This window comes from Amphiura filiformis, chromosome 6 (assembly GCF_039555335.1).
Source record: "Amphiura filiformis chromosome 6, Afil_fr2py, whole genome shotgun sequence".
Lineage (NCBI taxonomy): Eukaryota > Metazoa > Echinodermata > Ophiuroidea > Amphilepidida > Amphiuridae > Amphiura > Amphiura filiformis.
The window spans coordinates 54,340,381-54,364,296 of record NC_092633.1 but is presented as its reverse complement, the minus strand read 5'-3'; the positions used below and the strand labels follow the sequence as shown (position 1 = coordinate 54,364,296).

General features: G+C 36.3%; 1 pseudogene; it reads right to left on the bottom strand.

Moving 5' to 3' along the window:
* Nucleotides 1-11,513: 11,513 nt before the first annotated feature.
* LOC140155630 (cholinesterase-like) overlaps nucleotides 11,514-23,916 on the bottom strand; it is a 63,330-nt pseudogene continuing 50,927 nt past the window's right edge.

Sequence of the window (23,916 nt, the reverse complement as noted above, 5' to 3'; positions counted from 1 at the left end):
GATTATTTTGTTTGACGCGATGTAGTTGTTAGGTGGGCATAGAAACTGATGCTCACTATTTTGAGGTCCCTGGATATTTTTAAAGGTATTTTTGCTCATTTTTAGACTTTAATCACTAAGATTGAAAAAAATGAGGTGAATATGCAGCGTAACTCAGTGTATGATTAGGTTTGCAAAAGTAAAATTTGCAGTTGCATCACCACCGTTCGAGTTTTTATCCCGAAAAGTTTTGCAACTCGGTAATTTGTTATAGATGTGAGATAATCAAAGGCTCCGTTAGTTTCGATCCAAATATTGCCAAATTCATACGGGAGATCGGGGAATATACGGGAACGTGTTTAAACTTTATTTGATTGAAAACGGTCAAGAATTGGCTGCAAAAACAGTGAAAATATGAGTAAAAACGGGGTTTTTGTTATGAAAATCAGTTGCCAGCCTACGCGTCACTGCAGCTGGCCGGCAGCGCGTCGGCGCCGCGTGCGTAATGCGCACTACGCCAATGCGCGAGTAAACGGCGCAGAGCCACGCGACTTGCGAGCCAGAGACCAGTGGACATGATACGGAAAGAAGGAAAAATAAAGGACAAAAAGGTACATGGACGGGTCAATGATTCTATCTGTTCAGTAATTCTTCCTGTTATGGTGAACGCTCCCATTTACTCATCTAGCGGGGACCCGCGCGAAGCGCGGGTATCCCGCTAGTGGACATAAAACAAGAGAAACATCTTGACGTGTCTCTGCTATCTCAGCGCCAATTTTGGAATGCAAAAATAAAAATAAATGTCGGGTTATATAAAGGTCATGAAAACATTTTTAAAATGTTTTATATGAAAAACCACTGCAACAACATTTCACAAAAGTTGTGAAAATGTTATTGCAAAATATTTTGGACAACCATTTTTTTGCAAAACATTTCGTCAACACTTTAATAGCATGTTGGAATATTTGGCATCAAGTTTTTACAAATGTTTTTTGGCTGTTATTAAAATGTTTTATACCCTTTATTGAGTAAAACGTTTTCTGTCAAACGTTCTAACAGTGTTTGCTGGTTAAAGTATTGCTCTATTATAGTATCAGTATACACTATTTCAATCAATAACTTACCCACCCAGTTCTGGCAAAGTTGCCCCAATATTTCATAAGTTTTCTCTGACTTAGACGTTTCTCTCTTTTGCTAAAAGGATATTCTCGTCCATCATCCAAAGGGATGCCAAAAATATATGCAATCTCATCTCCATGTAGGATGCCCATCCAATCTGGAAATGGACTGTTTGAGCCGTTTCAGTAAATCTGTAGTCGTACACACGATTATCAGCCTTTGCATACGCGTGTGCTAAGTCTACTGATGGACAGGTAAAGGCGAAATCGCTGACTGCATAATCAACAGCGTCCCTTAATTTTGCTCCATTTTTGCTCCATCATTTGGAGATAAGGGCTAACTATGTTATAGACTGGGAAGAATCAAAGATCCTAGGGCGGGAGTAGGCCTACGACAAAAGATCTAAAGAAGTTCGGATGCAATGGAAATAAGGAGATGATGCACCAAGACCCTAAACACTAAACAGAGAGGATGGCCAAAGTCACGTTCCTCTACTGAAGTGTGGAAAAGAGACTCAAACTTGTTTGATGGAGAAAGTGGATCAAATGACCATGACGGTCATACCTGATGAAGTCCTCCGATGTGTAGGACGAAATATTGTAGTGAGTAAACATTCACCTGGTTTTGTCAAACAAAAATCCAAAATGTTCATCATTTTATACCAAAAGCAATTAGCGTAATGGCGTTTCAGGTACCTTATTTAGTTATTTACAATTTAGAAGCCCTTATATATACTGCCTATAATCCATCTATTATTTAGAGGCCCTACTGTCTATAGCCCCTGCATCTTCTGGTATGAAAAGGTACATTATGCCCCGTAATATGTTTTGAAATCTTGGCAATGGTACATCGATGAGGTTTTAAAAAGTCCATGTCTAAATGATGGGATTTCGGCATTCTGTACTTCCACCTGCCTGGTAGCTCGTTTAGGTTTTAAAATGTTGAAAGAATGTCTTCAGACAAACTCCGCAATTTGCACGACGTCGTATAGTTACCATAATATTTATTTTACATTTCTGGAGGAATGAGGTTTCTATGAGCGCACTCATCGGGTTGAAAGTTGGCTTCGCCTACTTTCTCCTCACTTTCGTCACCACTTTCGTCACTCCTCACAGCGCACACACTTAGCAGACTGCATGCTGCACTAAACCTTTGCAGCCAGGACTAGCTCCCGGAGATTAACGGGATGCACCGGGACAATTATGCCTATTATAGCAGTTTTAATTGCTAAAATAGGTAAAAGTTCTTCCAGGTGAATTTCAGCTAGCTCATTTTTCGCCACGAAGCAAACTATACTTTGAGCAGCTCATCGTCGGGCCTTATAACATCGCGGATTAATAGCAAAATATTTTATTTTGAGAATTTCCTTGTGACATCTCACCAGAAGCATCACGAATTATTAATTCAAGTCCTATACTTTGTCTACTTTCTTTAACACACAAAATTGAGACCAGACAGGTGAAAGCCTAACGTTTCCCGCCTATTACGACCTGATCAAACTGTAAACAAATAACCCAAAAATATTGTCACCTAACTGGAGCCCAAATGTCGCTAAATTGTGTTACATTTGGCCAACGTTCTGGGTCTAGGGGGAAAGTGGGTCCAATTTTCTTGGTAAATATGAGGCACTTTCAGATTCTCATAGGAATATATACTCACTAACCCACTCCAAACTTGAGTACCTCCCCCGAAAGATACTATACGAACAGGTTATATTCGATAAACTATCATTTTATGGGGCTTTATCGTGCAAAGTCGTTAAAAGCCTCATCTCTCAAAACCAAGTTCAACAAAAGAGAATAAACACCATCATAATTTATACAGATATTCATTTCATTCCTCGACTCGAATTAAGGCAACAAATCGCCATGACGGATTCTTTTATCCGAAGATATTATTGAACTTGGAATTGAAAATGAGGCTATTAGTTTGCCCGGCTAATGTAATCTGTTTAGCTATGTTTTTAGAATAACGAGTACATAATTCACATCGAACGTCTGCAAACACAATAGGTAACGATTGCTCGCTACAAGAGAAAACTGAATACAATAAATTTTTAAAAAAAGTACAGTTTACCAACACAAAGTGTTACAATTAAACAAGACAACAAATACACACAAATCGCGACCGGCACACAACCCAATTTGAAAAAAAAGCAAGGGAATGTGCCTGGGGGAATGTGCCGGCATGGGATTCGAACCCACAACATTCCGATCTCTAGACGGACGCTCTGTCCATTAGGCTGCCAGCTCCCACTGATAAACGGTGGTTGAAACTGGGTACTAATGTGAGCAGTCGAGGTATACAATACACACAGACAAATATTACGCAAGTACAGGAGATCATTACTGATGCTTAATCGTTTCCCCAGTCTCCTGTATTTGTGTACTTGCGTAATATTTGTCTGTGTGTATTGTATACCTCGACTGCTCACATTAGTACCCAGTTTCAACCACCGTTTATCAGTGGGTGCTGGCAGCCTAATCATGATAATGGATAGAGTGTCCGTCTAGAGATCGGGAGGTCGTGGATTCGAATCTCATGCTGGCACATTCCTTTGTTTGTTTGTTTTTTGTGTTTGTTTTTTTCAAGTTGGGTTGTGTGCCGGTCGTGATTTGTTTTTATTTGTTGTCTTGTCTAATTGTAACACTTTGGGTTAGTAAACTGTTCTTTCGTTCTTCTTCATTACTACTTAATTATCTTATATGGACTAACAACAAATCAGGGACTTATTATAATAGCTATATAAAGCGCACACACTTAGCAGACTGCATGCTGCACTAAACCTTCGCAGCCAGGACTAGCTCCCGGAATTTCGAACGGGATGCACCAGGACAATATTATGCTAAACTGCTATAATAGGTAAAAGTTCTTCAGGGTGAATTTCAGCTAGCTCATTTTTTACCACGTAGCAAACTAAACAAATACACCATTGTCACCAAACTGGAACCCAAATGTCGCAAAATTGTTTTAAATTTCGTCAAAATTCTGGGTCTTAGGTATGTAAAAGTGGGTTACATTTTCTTGCTAAATGGGTATAAATATTATAAGGCACTTTCTGATTCTTGGAGGCATATAATTATACTCACTAACCCACACCAAACATGAGTACCTCCCCCGGTGATTGAGCTATTACGTGACTGCTTAAATGATGTACATCGTGATACAAGGGAGAAATAAAGCAATATAACACCATAAATAGGAAAACAAATAAATTACAAACAGCAAAATGGACTTTATTAACTAATATTAACTATACGAACAGGTTATATCCGATAAACTATCATTTTATGGGGCTTTATTGTACAAACTCGTTAAAAGCCTCATCTCTCAAAACCAAGTTCAACAAAAGAGTATAAATACCATCATAGATATTCATTTCATTCTTTAACTCGACATTTAAGGCAACAAATTGCCATGACGGATTCTTTTATCCGAAGATTACCCTGCGATATTATTGAACTTGGAGTTGAAAATGAGGCTATTAATCTGCCCGTCTAATATAATCTGTTTAGCTATGTTTTTAGAATAACGAGTACACAGTTCACATGGTACTTCTGCATGTAAAAGTAAGAAAATGGAAATGTTATTTTGTACAACTTTTTTGTTTTTAATACATGTATTATTATACGTTTGTTTGTAATATTTTTTTTTAATATTCATACATTTTACTATATTTGACGGGTATTTTGAGTACCAATTTACACAATTATTTTGTATTTGTAATCTACAAACAGAATCGCAAATTCACATTGTTTCGTGGGCAATTAAAATGCACAAATCACCGGAATCATATTCCTGTCACTTTCAGCGCCTTTAAATAAAGCAAATCCATCACAAAACAAGGAAAATGTAATTAGCAATATATTCAAATTTAACATGGACAATATTCCATTAGTTATTAAGCAAAATGTCAAAACTGTGTATCATGCATACCCCCTACACTATTTTTTTTTTTAAATGCGCTGAAATTTTACGGACATTTCGGAGTGCAACCCTCTCTTAAATTTTCCGGTTGAATTTTCATTCAAACAGATTGATTTTTCAATATTTTGCCGATTGCAGTTACGGACAAATAGTTTTTGACTAATATTCAGTCTAATATTGTAAAATTTCAATCTTTTTAATCAATCAAAAAGAACAATTCTCACTTTTAAAGCAATTGAAGTTAGGAACAAATCTTTTTCAATATTATTGAATATCCAATCTAAATGATTTCAATTAATTTTCAATCTTTTTCCGACTTAAGTTAGTGACAAATCCTTTTCAATTAAAAAAACATTTGACAATATTCACTATTGTAAAGTTAGATATCTCATTCCAATCTTGCAACAACACATGCCAACTGACAGTACCAAATTAGAATGTGAAATTAGTTTACAAAAGACTAAGAGTCAAATATCCATTTTAATCTATTTAGATTAATTTCTATCATCAACCGTTAAAATATTCAAATACTTTATTTCAATTGTGCAATTTAAGAGATTTGTTATTTCTTACAGTAATTTACGATATTTTACAGAAATGTTTATGAAACAGTTCTGCCAACAAAAAGAGACATTTTCTTAAAATTACAACAATTTTATCTTAAAGTGTAGTCATAAAGTGGTAATTCTCTTCACACTCCGGTTATCACGTTAGCATATATGTAAATTTTGTCGCTAATCCAAGCCCGCCTGCTCCTCTGTTTTACCACAAATTCCAAATAAAATAATTTCCTTTTCAAATAAGTGAACTTCCCGTTTGCGCATCAAAACATCGGCGGAAGCTGGGAGGAGACGGGGGAGCACCCCCCTCCAATTTTTGTAAGGGGGCCCCTCTAAAGATTAATTGCCCTGTACATTTGCCTTTTACGAAAAACATCGTGTTTTGGGCCCAAATAGGGTAAAATTGCACAACTTTGCAGGTGAAGCTCGATTGCACTGGCCCACAAAATAGTAAAACACACCTCAATTGGGGCTAAAATGGTCTGAAATTTAAATTTTGCGCTCGCTTCACGCGCGCGAAAAAGTCCAAGTAAAACCGGAACAAAATATGCTCGTCGCCGACCCCCCCCCCCCCAAATAATTGTAATGCTTCCGCCGCCACTGCAAAGCGTTATAAACACTAACAACGTAAACACATCACCATGTTGAAGTTCTAAAGACTGCACTGTATATTTTCTTATACACCCAGCAAACACAAGAACGTTTTTTAAACGTTTTTAATAAGTTATATTTTGGCTTTTGGTTTACATAAAAACGTTTTAATAACATTAAAATGTCGGGTTATATAAAGGTCATGAAAACATTTTAAAACGTTTTGTATGAAAACACACTACAACAATATTTTTAAAATGTTTTCAAAAAATGTTATTGTAAACTATTTTTGCAAACATTTTTTGCCAAATATTTTGTCAACACTTAAATAACATTATGTTAAACTATTTGCACTCAGCAAACACAGAAATGTTCTTAAAATGTTTTTTTCAAAACGTTTTAATAACATTTAAATGTCGGGTTATATAAAGGTCATGAAAACGTTTTCAAAACGTTATTGCAAATATTTTGGGCAAACATTTTTCGCAAAATATTTTTCAACCCCAAAATAACATTCTGTTTAGAATGTTTTGTATCAAGTTTTCAAAAATGTTTTTGGAATGTTATTAAAACGTTTTATACCCTTTATATAACCCGACATTTAAACGTTTTCTCTAAAACATTTTTTGTTTGCTGAGCAGTAGATTATCAAAAAATGATTTTTAATGTTATGAAAACGTTTTATACCCTTAATATACCCTTTACATAACCCGACATTTAAACGTTTTCTGACAACCTTTTATAACCTTTTGCGAATGATGTCGAAAACGTTTTGTGTTTGCTGGGGCACGTCGGTTTATCTTAAACAGGAAAGTTTTCACATTCGTAGTGTTTATAACAATTTGGTGTGTCTATATACTATTTTCAAAGTGTGATTATTTGAAAAGAGAATGACGGTGTTTTATTTTGGATCTGTAATAATAAAGGTTTAAGAAAATGTCATCTGTTTTCACAAAAATGTGAATATTATCTATATTTTGATTAAAGAGTTTAACTATATTTTGTTTTGATAAATGCATCAATGTGTTTAAAAAGTGTTACAAAAACATAAACACGTTTATTTACAGTGTAATAATAAATAACAAAGACAAGTTTTGAAGTTGACACACAACCCAGCAAACACAAAACTTTTAAAAACGTTTTAAACAGGTTATATTTTCGGTTTTGTTTTTGGTAAAAACATTACATTAGCGGGTTATATGAAGGTCATGAAAACGTTTCGTATGAAAACACACTGCAACAATATTTTTAAAATGTTTTCAAAATGTTATTGTAAAATAGTTTTTGCAAACATTATTTAGTCGTTTTCTAGCAACCTTTTCTAACCTTTTGCGAATGATGCTCTAAACGTTTTGTGTTTGCTGGGAATGGATTTTTTAATTGACATTATGGTATTTTCCACAGATGCATCAGTTGGTTCGCCCTCGACTCATTATGTCAAATTAACATTTATTGATTTGTCAAAAATATGGCAAAATAGAAGTCGTAAATATTTAAGCTCCTCCGGACGAGAAACATTTACATGTATTTAGATGATCGATGATCACATAAAGCATTTCACGCGTAACTCAGTTTATAATAAATTGTTATTCGTCATTCTGCGAAACTCATCTTATTTGTATGAGCGCAAGTATTGTTGCTGTCAGGGCTTTCCAACCAAAAAATTGTAACAATATATAAAAGAGTATCATTGAAACATTGGACTCAATCATTTGGGGACACTATAGTATACAAAATCGTAAAACGTTGATGATTGTGCTTATACCATTGAAAAGTTACAAAAGGTATCAATTTGATTATTTATGAACAATTAAATTTGTGAAATGCATAACTGTTCGTAACCGAAAATCTGGACATTCACATCAGGACTCTACCATGCATTGCTTACTGGCATTTACTTGTTATATTGTGCTGACGGGCGTTATCTCCTATCTGACTGTAAGAAACTTGGATTACCTTTGGATTCATATTACATGCATTACAGGCTAAGAAATTTCCTTGTAACAATTATGTTAACAACTGTGGGAGGACTCTTTATTTTCCAGTATAACTAATGTGGGGTTTTTTTTGTAGGCCTACGTTGTAAATTTCTAATGCGAAAAGTTTCGGAATGAATTTTGCTTTTGGTTCTACCTTTGAGAACATAGTATGCCCGTAAGCTACGTCTCAATCCTAGCTCGAGAACAAGAATTGCCTCCCGTTTATTACATTCTTGTACCGTATATATATATACCACGTGATCAAGCTTGTTCACATGCACGCATGTGTGTAGCTTATTCTAAAAGTGAGATATTGTAGGCATATTTTGTAGAACTATTTCAAGAAATAATCAATCGCAACGGTATCATTAATAACGATGTAGGCCCCTTAAACTGTAGAAAAGAGTTGCATTTGAGGCAACTATATAATATAGGCGTATTCAGTTAATCAAACGAATTATGATATCATAATATCATCGTTACTCAATATAAAGTTTTGATTATAAATGACTTATAAATGACGATTTTTAAATACAAAATACACCAATTCAATCACGTAGAACCATTTGAAAAACCCAAATGGCCGGTCATCAACCGGCGTGAACGCATCTTAAAATCTGTATAACTCATTTGTGAAAAGATTACACTATACATATACAATTTACAAAATATTATACAAACATTTCATATTCATACATCTTAAAGACTGTTTATATCTCAGTTCTTATTTACAGGTTTATGTTAACTAACAAATATATGTTCACAGTAGAGGTTTTAGTAATATCTATTTCTGAATTCAAACATCTATATTGTAATTCAAACATGTTTTTCTCATGTGTGGTGAACTGAATACCAACGTTAGCATTATATAAACACAATTTGATACCGGTACGGTACATCTTGTATATCAATTATTATATACCTTGTTGATTCCATACAATAACAATAAAACAATAAAACGAGGTATTGTTATACCGTATATAATGTACAAAATACATATAAAAATGATACGTTTTTATATAAATGTTTTGGTAGATACCAAATCACAGTAGGTCTAATACAATCAAGGACTAATTGGCATGGACATCATATATAATACCAATTAATGTCAATCTTCATAATAATGATGTATCAAATACAACTATAATTATAGAAAAGTACTTCTACTTCTAAGTAGTTATGCATTCTACATCGCTAAACTTGTAGGACAGATTTTAAAACAATATTTTGGCAAGACCTTATTGTCTTTAGCTAAATTATATCAGATCTACAGGGTGTATCAAAATGATTGGTACCCATCAATTTTGATGTTTATTGAAAAGCCTACCTCTTCCAAATACACTTTTGGATACATTTGAAATATCCAGAATGTATAGTTTATGACTTGTTTTTGCAATTAATTTACAAATTATTTGGATCTTATGTTGAATTTTGATCTGCCAGGCTCATCCATTATCGATGAAAACTGATGGGTACCAATCATTTTGATACAGCTTGTACATATCTTAATATTGCTGGCATTATTGAGATCACATAATAGTGACATATATTTCATGTTTTCATTGTTGAATTCTACAATCAATTTATTTTACATTGATGATAAAATAGTGCTTCAGGTGCACCCAATTGCGAAGTAGAATCACGTGATAATGAACACGTGATCCAGGTTGTTCTGTCCTCTGAGTACAACATCCCATGTCAAATCACATGTCATATCACATAAAGTCACATCATTCTAATCATGTGATTGCACTGCCTAGCTTCAAGGAACCATCTAAAAATTACGTCGCGTATGAGTGGATCAGATGGAAACCTGGAACTACTCGTAAGTCGAGAGTATACATAGACTGATTTGATTCACAACCTGCATCACGAGCTATTAAAATAAACCTGAATTCATGTGACCATAATATAATAATAAGTAGGAACAATTTTAACTTGTATTTGTATGCTATAAATATTATAATTTAAGAATATTAAATAAATAAAAAAACTTCACGGACTCCTCAGTTCTCTTTAACTATGGTCCCTCAGTTTAAAATACATATAAACTATTATGTACTTGATTGTAATAATCAACTCGTACACGGATACATTCTTTAGGAAGGGGAGAAGGCCTTAAACATGTAATAAAACTCTCCATTTGGAGACATTGAACTTTAGTATATGGTTATTTTTCAAAACTACAATATATTCCAGAATGATGATAATGCAGATACATGATTGGTATACCTTTCTTTGAACCATTGCTATAAATTATCTTGGTTTTTAGGAATTAAACATGTAATCGTTTCTTTTAAAGATTAAAACTTGCATACATTTTATACCGGAAGGTTTAAAATAAAGAATATTGAATTGATCTGAATACAATGCAACGGATTGCTAAAACTCAGGAGCTTAGTGTTTAGATTGACACGACACTGAGATATTAAACACCTCTCTTGTTGTAGTCGATTTGAAAGCACGTTTAAAACCTAAAAGCCAATTTTTGAACATGCTTCAATGCTAAACACATGTCAATATGTCCTAACACAAGCGATCAAAGCTTTCAATATGTTTATTTGTAATATATTTGATTTTAAACATGTTTACCGACATCAAGAAAAGCGTTACATTTCTAGACGCCGTGTCAATTTCCAATGGACATAAACCTCTATCTACGCTTGAAATGTCCAACAATTACGTAACACTGAAAGAGCCATTTTTGAAGATTTTAGATGCATGAACATGAACATTTCTTTAATATAATTTATTGTGCTATATATCTTTCATATACATTTGATACACTTCTGTGCAGAGTAACCATGGTAACTGTGTGCAGAAAAAAAGACGCAACGGTAAAATACTGAATGACAGTCTCAAAATTTTGACGATTTTGAAAAGCAAAATAATGCTCTGGATTTGGCAGAATATAATATGATAACGATTACAAAGGTATCAATTTTTTTTTTTGCTTGGAATACTTTCGCTTTACGAAGGTTTTGCAAATTCGCCTTAGTTGAATGTGGTACAGGTTGTATCAAAATGATTTGTGCCCATAAATTTTGATCATCATTGAAAAGCCTGGTTCTAATTCCAAATGCAACACTGGATCCTCTTAAAATTGTCATAACTCTATTGTTTTAGGACTTTTATAACATTGATCTACAAATTAGGTGGATCTTATGGCGTTTGGCCGTTTTGTCTATAATCACTGGAAACTGAAGGGTATATCAATCATTTGGATACAGCATGTATTTAGATAATTGTAAGAGAGTATACCAAATGTTATTAGATATATACTCGTATATTGTTTCTGCTGAATTTATGAAAAATTCCAATGCATTATTTTGTTTCAAACGCTCAAAGTGCTTATATAAGGGGATATACATGTTAAAGATAAAAAATCATTCTTATGAACAATAAGTAGTGAATTCTCCCCTTATGTTACAAAAGCAAATATTAAACTTAACACAATATGTGCCGTCTTGGTGTATATAATATGGCACGACTGACTGTAACATAGCACAATATTCAAAAGAGTATAACAAAATTATGTCAATATGTTTGACATTGTACAACTTGTGTACGTAGAAATTATTTTCAAATACAGTAAGAAAAATGTTGTCTTTGTACTTTTTATATTGATATTCTATAACATGCAATCCGCCACCTTTATAGTCAACCTTTCTTCGGAAAATGCACTGAACCGTTATTTCCGAAAAAATATAAAACTATATTTGCGGGTAGACAGTGCTCGATAGAGTCAGTTCATATAGAGCCCCACTCCATCATTCCCGCGCTTCGGTTAACACTATAGTCCTGCAAATCCCGTATCCGAGAGACAGTACCATCACCAATAATGATGAAATTTATCATTTTAGTCATTCTGTTTAATTTCATAAAAAATTACCAACAACGATAATTAGGCTACCACGTATCATTATATACGTGCATTCTCGACTGAAACCTGCGTATGTTGGTTCTTTCCCCGCGGTGCATCACCTCAGTTGCGTCACGGCGCGGTGCGTCGTCGGTGTAATAGACCGGTACAACGACGAATTTGCATCTGAGTTGTGGCAGAATACATACAGAATAACCGGACCACGAAGACAAAATACAGAGTATATTTCGTCTCAAATTTATTCCGTGTCCGGCAATGCCATACCTTTATCATGTTTATGAATACTCACATCATCTCCTCGCAACTTAAATATATGGCAATTCTGTGCACAAAACAACAAGTGCGCAAAAATGGCATCTTCATCTTTATAAAACCCTAATAATAATATTGGAGAAATGTCAATTTTTCAAACATTTTTTGGTTATCCTAAAGAATTGTCTTGTATGGTATATACAAAGTTTGAAGAACTAAATATTCCTCCAGACCGGGTGGTGTTGGCAAACTACCAACAATCAGCTCTTATTTTTCTCCACGCGGTCTACGCGATTGCTGATTTGACTTCTTGTTCTTGAAGTCATTCCTGTCTCTGATTTTTTTGATGATTTCGAATTAAATCATTATAATTATATAATATTAAACGTGTGTGCCTGATACAAGCAGATGAAGCCGGCAGACGATGCCCTTTAACGCCGCTTCACTAAGTCATTAATTCAATGACTGCAATATTTTAACACTTTTAATGCCCACGGTTCTTTAATATGTTTAAAATCGTATAGTCTGGTAGTATTTGACACTCAATATTAGAGAAATCGTGATAAACAAACCGCGAGCATCTTTTTGGTCCGTTTTTGTTTAGCCTGTCTATACACCTCTTGGTTACAAGCAACTACGCCCATGCAAACTTTGATACGCCCAAGACGCATTTTAGTTGATCCTTGTTGATTCGTAACCAAACGTCTTTCATTGCTTTGGAGTGCATGAATTACCGTCTTTGGTTGTTACGTAATTGTCAAATTCTGTCTTCCAGTTCACCATGTAAGTACTACTCCACATATGAAACTCCTCCTTCCATTGTTTTTCAGCTTCGTCAATATCACCTGTAAAAAGTAATATGCAAATATATGTTCGAGAATTATTTCATGATCACTCTGATATTATACAGTAACTAGATTTCGCGGTTCTCGGGTTGGGCGGTTCTCGTGATAGGCCTATCTCTAATTACCCAACGCCCGTTACCTATAATACTTGTCCTGACCTATACGATATATGTGACGTGTCATGTCAAAAGGAGACACTTTTGGGCAGGATCGTAAATGGAGAAATAGCCAAAAATCTGCCCGGGAGAGATTTTTCACAATTTGGGTTTGTTGCGAATTTGTGATGTTATTAATGTGTAAAATATTGTCTGATAGTTTCAGACTGGAATATAACTGGCATCTTGTAGCTGTGACGCTTACTTCGGAACCTATAATCTGAAAACCCATCGTTCGCCTCTTCCAAACCCTGTCCTGCAACCACATTGGAGGACCGAAAAATCCGCCCCAATTTTAGTAGTGTCTGGATGTAGGCCGTCAATTCAATCGGGAGAAATGTGAACGCAAACGGGTATGTTAATCATGTCTTTAAAATAGGCCTGAGATGCACCTGTGAGCATAGACATACTTGTTTGTCTGGGCCTGTGAGTCACTGTAATGCTTTCCGATGCTCGCACTGCGCCCGTCGGTACTCCGCAGCACTACGCGATAGCGCACCGCGCACACGCGATACGCACCGCGAGCTCGCGTTATACGCACCGCGAGCACGCGTTAGCGAGCCACGCGCACGCGATAGCGCGCGGACAGAGGACGGACGGACACGCCGTAATTAGTATTAAGATGAGTTTCCCGAAGAGATTAGACAGGGGGGGTCTCCCTGTTGAGGGTGTATGGGATGTGCCACGGTTTGGGTGTATTGGTGTATTTTGGTGTATCGGTGAGTGAGTTTTCAGTGGAGAAAAGATGTGTTTTCGGGTTTTCAAATAAATAATTCAAATTGCAAAGAGTTGTCAACGTTTGGACTACGATCTGTTTCAACACTATGAAATTTATATTATTCATCCGCTTAATCTGACTTTACTGAACATGTTCATCGAGACTGTTATTGAAAATCATGAAAATAGAGACGAATTTCATAGTTGTCCAATTAAAACAGCACTTACTGTGGACGTTTCGAAAATCGAAATCTGTCAGATTTCTTTCTCAACACTGATGTTGTTGTGATGACCTTCTGTTTACAACCCGGTGTTGCTCAGTAACGCGGTTGTCAGTTGGTTTCTTCTTCAGAAGATCGTCAAAAACGTGAGTTAAGTTATATTGCCCCTCGTCCCTGGACTTTATATTATCCGCCACTTACTTCACCTTCAGAGACAGAATTTACAGGCAGCGATTTGGTGCAGCTATGGACAGCCCTGTTTCTCCAAGGCACCACCAGGGCGCACACCACTAAATAATCTTCCCATTGAAACACGTGTAAAAACACCGGTTTTCTTTGCTCATTTTGAGGCCTTTTGGGCTCGTTTTAAAATATTTTATGATGACCAGTCGATTGCAAATCGATGAAAGTTTAACATATGTTTCAATGTATGGGGTTCTTCCATCTCGTTTTCCCGCTAGGAGGCCGCAAACAGCGCCCTCACTGTTTTTGACATGCTCTCAAGACTGCAAACCCGATTCTGCCATTTTTTAATTCGCGGACCTATTTTCTCAATAATTATAAAAATGCTACTTTTTTGGCGACTCAAATTTATGTATAGGCTTTACACTTTTATTTAAGCTATAATTCGCCACTCTTTCTGATTAATAAGTCTACAGACCAGCCCAAAATACCTCAAAAAGTTTCTGTTTTTTACCGGAACTCATTAGGGTTACACAAATGGCGCATTGATTTAGTGGTGTGCCCCCTTCAAGGAATAAATGATGTTCATAAAATCCAATTTTTTTATATTTGTCTTGAACTATAAAATGTTTTGAGTAAAACACTCAAGGTTTGAGTGCTCTGTGACATCCACATCAAGAGAAATGTCCTATCAAAGATACATGGTGCATGCCAAAAATAAGCACATTTTCAACATTTTGACCATTTGTGCTTATTTCCCTAGATTTGTATTAAATACCAATTCTCAACATATAGTTTTAGACCGTTTATCTGCTAAAAACCGCTTTAAAATGAAAAGAAATTAGGGTTCATAATAGCAAAGGTCTATATATTAATGATTTTACAACAATCACCCCCCCCCCTATAAAATAATTAAGATTTGAGAGGTTTAAAGACTTGTGCCGATTTGTCACCTTAAGACAATTTTGCTTCAAATCTGAGAAATATTAGTTTTCTCACAATTTTGACAGTTTCTTTAACTTTGAAGGCCTCTGAGAGAATAAACTTAGCGCGACTTGCATCTAAAACGCATTAAATATATTCACTAACATAAAAACTATCTATATAAACCAAAAACCGCAATTTAATCGAAAGCCAACTTCAATTTTGGCTGAATCTCTCAAGAGCACGATTTTACGCCTAGGCCCTTCGAAGGGCGCACACCACTAAATAATCTTCCCATTGAAACACGTGTAAAAACACCGGTTTTCTTTGCTCATTTTGAGGCCTTTTGGGCTCGTTTTAAAATATTTTATGATGACCAGTCGATTGCAAATCGATGAAAGTTTAACATATGTCAATGTATGGGGGTTCTTCCATCTCGTTTTCCCGCTAGGAGGCCGCAAACAGCGCCCTCACTGTTTTTGACATGCTCTCAAGACTGCAAACCCGATTCTGCCATTTTTTAATTCGCGGACCTATTTTCTCAATAATTATAAAAATGCTACTTTTTTTGCGACTCAAATTTATGTATAGGCTTTACACTTTTATTTAAGCTATAATTCGCCACTCTTTCTGATTAATAAGTCTACAGACCAGCCCAAAATACCTCAAAAAGTTTCTGTTTTTTACCGGAACTCATTAGGGTTACACAAATGGCGCATTGATTTAGTGGTGTGCCCCACCATGAACAGAGACGAGGGACAATACAACCTAACTCACGTGTTTGACGATCTTCTGAAGAAGAAACCAACTGGCAACTGCGTTGCTGAGCAACAACCAGTTGTTGTAAACGGAAGGTCGTCACAACAACGTCAGTGTTGAGGGTGCATGCCACTAAATCCGCCTGTGAAGCGGTTTCCGGTAAAAGTTTATCACGACTATAGTCCCAACTTTGCATAAAAATTGTGCAAAATCGGTACAATATTAACAATTTTAATGTTGCAAATCGTGTTTTGCTAGAACTTGTGAATGTGATCTCTACTAATTTGAACAGAAAACGCGAAAATTTGACTGATGTTTACGATGATGAGCGCATGAACACACGAGGTCAAAACGCGGTTAGCAGTCGGACGTAAACACGGGAAAATCGGGCCTTTTTATATAGCGCTATTTTTCTCAAAAAGTAGACCTAAAATATGGTGTCATTTTCAGATATGTTATGCAGCATTTTGTTCTGATTAAGATGATATCAAATATATATTTCAAAGTAAGACGTAACTCGACTTATAGCCTAAAACGTGACCCTATTTTGCACGTAAAGTCTATGGAAAGCTATTTGGTGGCATGTACCCTTTAAGGAGCAATTCCATGCGTTTTCCGTGCGTCTTTATCTATTTAAAATGCACGCGAAGAAAAGAGGAGGGACATCAACAAGCGCGTTCATGGACGCCGCCAGGTTTTTCGCTGTATGTGCGTTTGCCGCGAATAGGCCTACTTTTATTTCCAATTTAATAAAAGTTCCGATTTTGGTAGAAGTTTGAAACCTTTTGATATGAATTAAGAAGAGTTTCAAAATATTAAAAACATTGTTTATTGGTGTTTAAATTACAAAGAAGTTTTTCAATTTCATTGTTATTTTTTAACCAATTTTTTTTTTTTTTAAATTCAAGTTTTGGCCTTCAATTTTAATAAAATTACATAAAATATTAGATTTAAGATATTTAAGTTTCTAGTTTGCTTTATTTATACCACTGTCCAGTATTTTAAATTGTTATAACATTCAAAGTTTAATTTATATTAATATTCAATTTCAAATAGCCATTCATTACATTTGCTTTTTTGGACAAAACGGGTTAAAAGTGACGGAGGGGGGGGGGGTAGGCCTACTTGATTGACATTTCTTGTCTTTTTAAATATTCTGCAGGTACTGAGAATGTTTTAATTTTGAAGTTATGCACTTGTAAAAGATGTTCAAAGAACGTTTACTCTTAACATCAAATAATATCTTCATGAAAATAGCAAATCAGCAACCATTGTGCATTCATGTGCATCAAAATGACGAAAAATGGCAATTGTCGGCTATCATGCTTGTGCTTGAAATCGACACCCTGTCTAAAGTATGAAAGAAAATAACCCAAAATTTCTTACAATTAATTTAAAATGCAGTGAAAAAGATAACAAAATCATTTTCAAGGCCTAAAAACGATGTTTTAGCCTCTTCAAGGGTGCATGCCACTAAATCCGCCTGTGAAGCGGTTTCCGGTAAAAGTTTATCACGACTATAGTCCCAACTTTGCATAAAAATTGTGCAAAATCGGTACAATATTAACAATTTTAATGTTGCAAATCGTGTTTTGCTAGAACTTGTGAATGTGATCTCTACTAATTTGAACAGAAAACGCGAAAATTTGACTGATGTTTACGATGATGAGCGCATGAACACACGAGGTCAAAACGCGGTTAGCAGTCGGACGTAAACACGGGAAAATCGGGCCTTTTTATATAGCGCTATTTTTCTCAAAAAGTAGACCTAAAATATGGTGTCATTTTCAGATATGTTATGCAGCATTTTGTTCTGATTAAGATGATATCAAATATATATTTCAAAGTAAGACGTAACTCGACTTATAGCCTAAAACGTGACCCCTATTTTGCACGTAAAGTCTATGGAAAGCTATTTGGTGGCATGTACCCTTGAGAAAGAAATCTGACAGATTTTGAAACGTCCACAGTAAGTGCTGTTGTAATTAGACTAGAACTATGAAATTCGTCTAATCTTTGTTTGCTGCTTTTCTGTATACTGCATAAATATTGCGATATATAAGTACAGTTGGGTCCGAAGTGAAAGTAAATGATTACGCTTGCGAAAACGACCGCGGTGTATCCATATTTAGGCTGATATTAACTCGGCGCTCTTCGTATGTATGTACCAGTCAGATTGGCATACCGTCTATCACTAACAGGCAATTCTTACACGTACTATAAGTTATTCCAATTATGTCAGCGCTCAAATCGTACACAATAGATGAATAAAGGTTTCAGTCCGTTGTACCTACCTGTTTGTGTTTGTAATTTTGGCTGGTAGTCCCTCCAGAAAGCACATTCTAATGGTTTGACCCCAACACCAGTATTTGTAATACCATCCACCAAACTTTCATTCAATATTAGGTATTCTTGGTTGTCCATCGTAAATTCAGGCCAGTCCTCGGAGGGAGAATCACCTGGATTGGCTTTATTTGGATCCCTGTGGAATAAAATGACACTCATCTGTTATGATTGTTGCTGTTTAAAAAATGAGCATCATCACTGTCGTCGTCATCATCATCACATCATCAACGGGTTGTTGGTGTTGCCACACAAGAGCATGTATAAGGAATAAGGCATAATTTACAAATTGGTGTGGTCGTTGGACTTATGGCAAGTCTTTGTAGTTGCGGACAACTTTGGTTTTATATATAATTCACGACAAGAAATTGTGTTTTTCACAATCCTATACCTTCATAAATGTGTCATAAACTCGTGTTGGTTCTGTTCAAAACGTTTCAACAACATTTAAATGTCGAGTTGTAAACATCTACCAAAAAGTAATTACCCCCTTTAAATAAAGTCATTATTCCTAAATGGTTGATTGTATGCCAAATTTGGAACATGCAGTCGAAGCAAGCAGAATTTATTTTTGCGCATTTTGGCATCTCATTTGTTGCACTGGTCCCAATATTGCTGTCGCAGCGTACATTTAAATGAAAGTAACTCAAGATTTGAAAGTTGCAGCAAAGTCCTATTGCCTTGTCCGTGGAAGAAAATGTTTTGGGCGCTCATTGGATTAATCTTCTTGTTTCGTAATTTGGAGGGGGTCAAAACATGCAATAATCAATAAACAAGAGCGGTTATTGCACCGCAAATTGGTGGGCCAAGCTAAGTGCACACTTCACTTTTAGGAGTACTAGACCCCTGGTTTTCATTTAATTATTAATTTAAAATTGAACTAATTAGTATTAATTAATTAACGGAATATAAATTTAAAATTTTACCCTTTTCCTAATATCTCTTAATATTAATCCGATTTTAATCTTCAAACTGACAACATACTATTGTATGGTATAGTATTACAAGAACAAGTCCTATTACCCCAATACCTGTGATATTATTTGGGTGTATATCACAGTATGCAACTGCATTTGAAGATATGCCCATTTAAGACGAAATGGTTACTCAGTAAGTAAGTTAGTTAGTAAGTAAGTAGGGTGTTCCAATATCTGTGGTGCCACTGGCCCACCAAAATATCATTATTCACATCAGCATGAGCAGTGGACAGTGGTCATTGTTTACTTAATCCCAAATTAAAACCTTACAAGTTCAATGTATTCTGTGACTAAGAAGGTCACAAGAAGTGGAAGACCAAGGGTTACATCTGTTGCGAACACCTCCCAATCAGTAAATTTTGAATCTAACTTTACCACTGAAAGGACAACTTGCAATTGTAGGCCATTTAGGACCTTGGTATAGTCAGAAAACAATATTGAAATAGCCATGTTTCAATTTGACATTGTGTGAATAATGATCACTGATGTGAATAATGACAATTGTTACTGATTATCACATGTTTTGATGCATGAAACAAAAAGAATAATCAATGAAAGCTGATAAGATTTCCTTCAATGGATACTGAATACAAGGCAACTTAGGACTTTGCTGCAACTTTCAATCTTGGGTTACCATCTTTAAAATGTACGCTGCAACATCAATATTGGGACCATTGGAGGCGGTCATAATGCGCAAAAATACATTCTGCTTCGACTGCATATTAAATTTGGCATACAACCAACGGTTTCGGAGTATGGCAATTATTTAAAGGGGTAGTTACTTTTTGGTAGATGTTTATATAATTATAAAGGTCATGAAAACATTTTTAAAACGTTTAATATGAAAAAACACTGCGACACAACATTTCTCAAATGTTCTCAAAATGTTATTGCAAAACAAACAATTTTTGCAAAACATTTCGTCAACAAATTAATAACATTATGTTGGAATGTTTGGCGTCAGGTTTTTACAAACGTTTTATACCCTTTATATAACCCGATATTGAAACGTTTTCTGTCAAACGTTATAACAGTGTTTGCTGGGTAAAGTATTGCTCTACATGTTATAGTATCAGTATACATGGTTATTTCAATCAATAACTTACCCGGTTCTGGCAAAGTTGCCCCAATATTTCATAAGTTTTCTACTTAGACGTTTCTCTTTTTTGCTAAAGGGATACGCTCGTTCATCATCCAAGGGGATGCCAAAAATATATGCAATCTCATCTCCATGTAGGACGCCCATCCAATCTGGAAATGGACTGTTTGAAGCCCTTTCAGTAAATCTGTAATAGTACACACGATTATCAGCCTTTGCATACGCTTGTGCTAAGTCTACTGATGGACAGGTAAAGGCGAAATCGCCCACTGCATAATCAACAGCGTCTCTTAATTTGGCTCCATCATTTGGAGATAACCACGGTCTATATTGAAAGGCAATAGCCTCTAGACCAAATGAGTTAAGATTTGAGAAACAATGCTTCAATGATTCTATATAGGTGCTGTAAGTCAATAAGCTGGAGTTCATGTGATCTTTTTGAATAGCTTGTACCTCATATATTATGAAGAAAAATCCTTCGTTAGTATTACTGCCAATTAGCAAGTCACACTCTTTGAAAGCTTTTTTTTCCAAGGCAAGCCTCGGATCTTCGGGCAGGAATGTACCATCGTAGACGGGACGCCACGGAAAATCTAAAAATCGCCATGTAACCCACGATGAAGCCAGTATATCAGTTGGATCGAGTTGTCGTAAACAATTTAACATTTCAGATATCGGTAACTCGGTACCATTAGTGTCTTCCAAACAATCAAGGCTCTCAGCTAGAAGTTTGGCCCTTTTTAAGCCTTCATCTTTCGTGTAATACGCCCAAGGACTTGTTGGACCGGCGCTCTGAAGAGCAGCTCTTTTAAATAATGAATTTGATACTGGAGAAAGCATGTGAAAAGAAACACTAGCAGCACCGGCACTTTCAGAAAAGAGGGTTACTTGTTCAGGGTCTCCACCGAAAGCTGCTATATTCTCTTGCACCCACTCAAGAGCAAGGGCTTGATCGTAAAGTCCTTGATTGCCAGGTGCGCCATCTGTACCCGTTGCTAAGAAGCCAAATGCGCCTACACGATAATTCATTGATACAATTATAAGATTTTCCTCTGCTGCTAAAAACTTGCCATCATATACTTCCAACGATGCGACTCCGTACCAAAAGCTCCCGCCGTAAATCCAAACCAATACAGGAGCTTTTTTTTGGTTTTGGTTCGACGGGTACCCACACGTTCAGATTTAGGCAGTCCTCGTGTAGACGCACATTAGGGTTCCAATCTTCAGTTCCTCGAAATCCTTCAAAAGCATTATCAGGAATCTGCCAGCATCCATCTCCATAGGCTGTAGCATTAAAAATTTTATCACTCGGCCATGGTTCTTTCCGAATTGGTTTTTTGAATCGTCTTTCACCTTCAGTTGATTCCGCGTACGGAATTCCGAGAAATGCATTTACTCTTTTATTGAGGACAGTCTGTGTTTTGCCCATAATTCGTCCAGTGTTGATTCGTATCATGGGGCCATAAGACGTGTTCTGGGACAATGGTGAGATGTTTGGATTTTGCTGTGTAATCTGTACAGCACAGATGAGGTAGAACAAAGCAGTCAAGGCATCAGTTACCATGGTGACAGGGGGTGCCCTGTAAGAAGAAATGAAAAAAGAAAGAGCACTATAAGAAACTGATTACATGTTTATGTAAATTATGGATATTAAAATGCCACTAAACTCGATAAGTATGCTGAAATCACTTTCAGTCCATTGTGCGATTGCACAAAAATGTAGCCTCAAAGTCCAGCATGTGTTGGGTGGTTTGTTTGTTGGGGTGTGTGGGGGTTGTGGGGTGTGTTTGTTTGTTTGTTTGCTTGCTTGTTTGTTTGTTTGTTTAAACAGTCGGCCCGGGTGAATACACGCTTGGGTTCTGATGAGATCAGGCTCGAGCAAAATACTCAGGCCAAACTGAAAAGTTTATTGCATTTGCATCCAGCACTTACAATGTCGCAAGAACCAACAGATATAGTAACAGTCCCGTTCCTTACCTCGCTAAGGTTCTTAACCATCAGTGATCAGTGTGTTCTAGCTAGTTCTGAATTATTTACTGATGTGAGTGGTGGGATATATTGTGTTGAGATGGCTGGAGGCATTTTGATTTTTGTTTGAGAGAGGAAGGAAGATAAGGGGTTTCAGCTTTAGGGCAGCTTGAGGGGAAGGGTGTCTGTGGGATGAGAAGAATAGGGGTTTTCGTTAGGATTTTGAAGTGTGTATTACGTATGTGCAATTATGTTTGGTGGAATTGTTTTGCTATGTGGGGAGGGTGGAGCATGAGGGTAGGGTTTCATTGGAGATGGGGGGGGGGGGTGTTTGTGGGATGCGAAAGTGTTGAGTTGTGGAGAAAGGGATGTGTAATAGGCCTACATGCTTGCAATTATGTTTGGTGATATTGTTTTACTATGTGGTGCACCACATAGTAAAGCAAGGGTGGAGCATGAGGGGAGGGTTTCATTGGAGGGTGATTTGCCATTTGGTCTAATACAATTTCGTCTAATAATGTAATATCCATTTCGTCTACATGTACATCCATTTCATCTAAACCCACTTGTATCTGTATCCACTTGGTCCTATAGCCATTTGGTCCAATAACCATTTGGTCCGATAACCGTTTGGTCCAAAAACGATTTAGTCTAATAACCAATAAGTCTAAAACCATTTAGTCTAACTGACATAGTTGTCCACGTCCAACTTAGTTTCGTCAGCACAGACATTGACTGCACCATACTGACATTTTTTAACGGACTACTACTCTACTCTAACGATAGACACCCATATGATGAAGGACGCGACGGTGGGATGTTTCTCACTAGTCTATAACCATTTGGTCTATAACCAATAAATCTAATTGCCATTTGGTCTAATACTCATTTGGTCAATAATAGTCTAACAAGAACTTAGTCTACTAACCAATTGGCCTACTAACCGATTGGTCTAATAGCACGTGTGAGGGCTAACCAATAGGTCTATTATAACCGATTGGTCTAATAGCACGTGTGAGCACAGTGAGGCTGCATAGGCGCAATAACGCTAGTAGGGGGCCTACTAGTTACCCATTGTGAGGTTATAGTCCGAGGTCACTGTGTTTTAAGGAGGACACCACTGCTCTCGGGGTTTCATAAACAGTAATAAATTGTTTTAAACTATTAGACCATACGAGTATTGGACTTAACGGTTATTAGACCGAAGGGTTATGAGACGAAATGGTTATTAAAAATATTAGACCAAATAGTTATTAGACTATACCGTACAGATTCGCCTAATGGCGCACTTGGGTTCCTTTGCCTTGGGGTACGGGTACATTTCATGTGTAAATAGAGAGTTCCCTCCTCTGAAATCCCAACAAGAATTTAGGTTCCGTGTCCTTATTTGCTGGTGGGAATTTTACGGGAGGGCAGTGCCTAAAATTCTACTCAT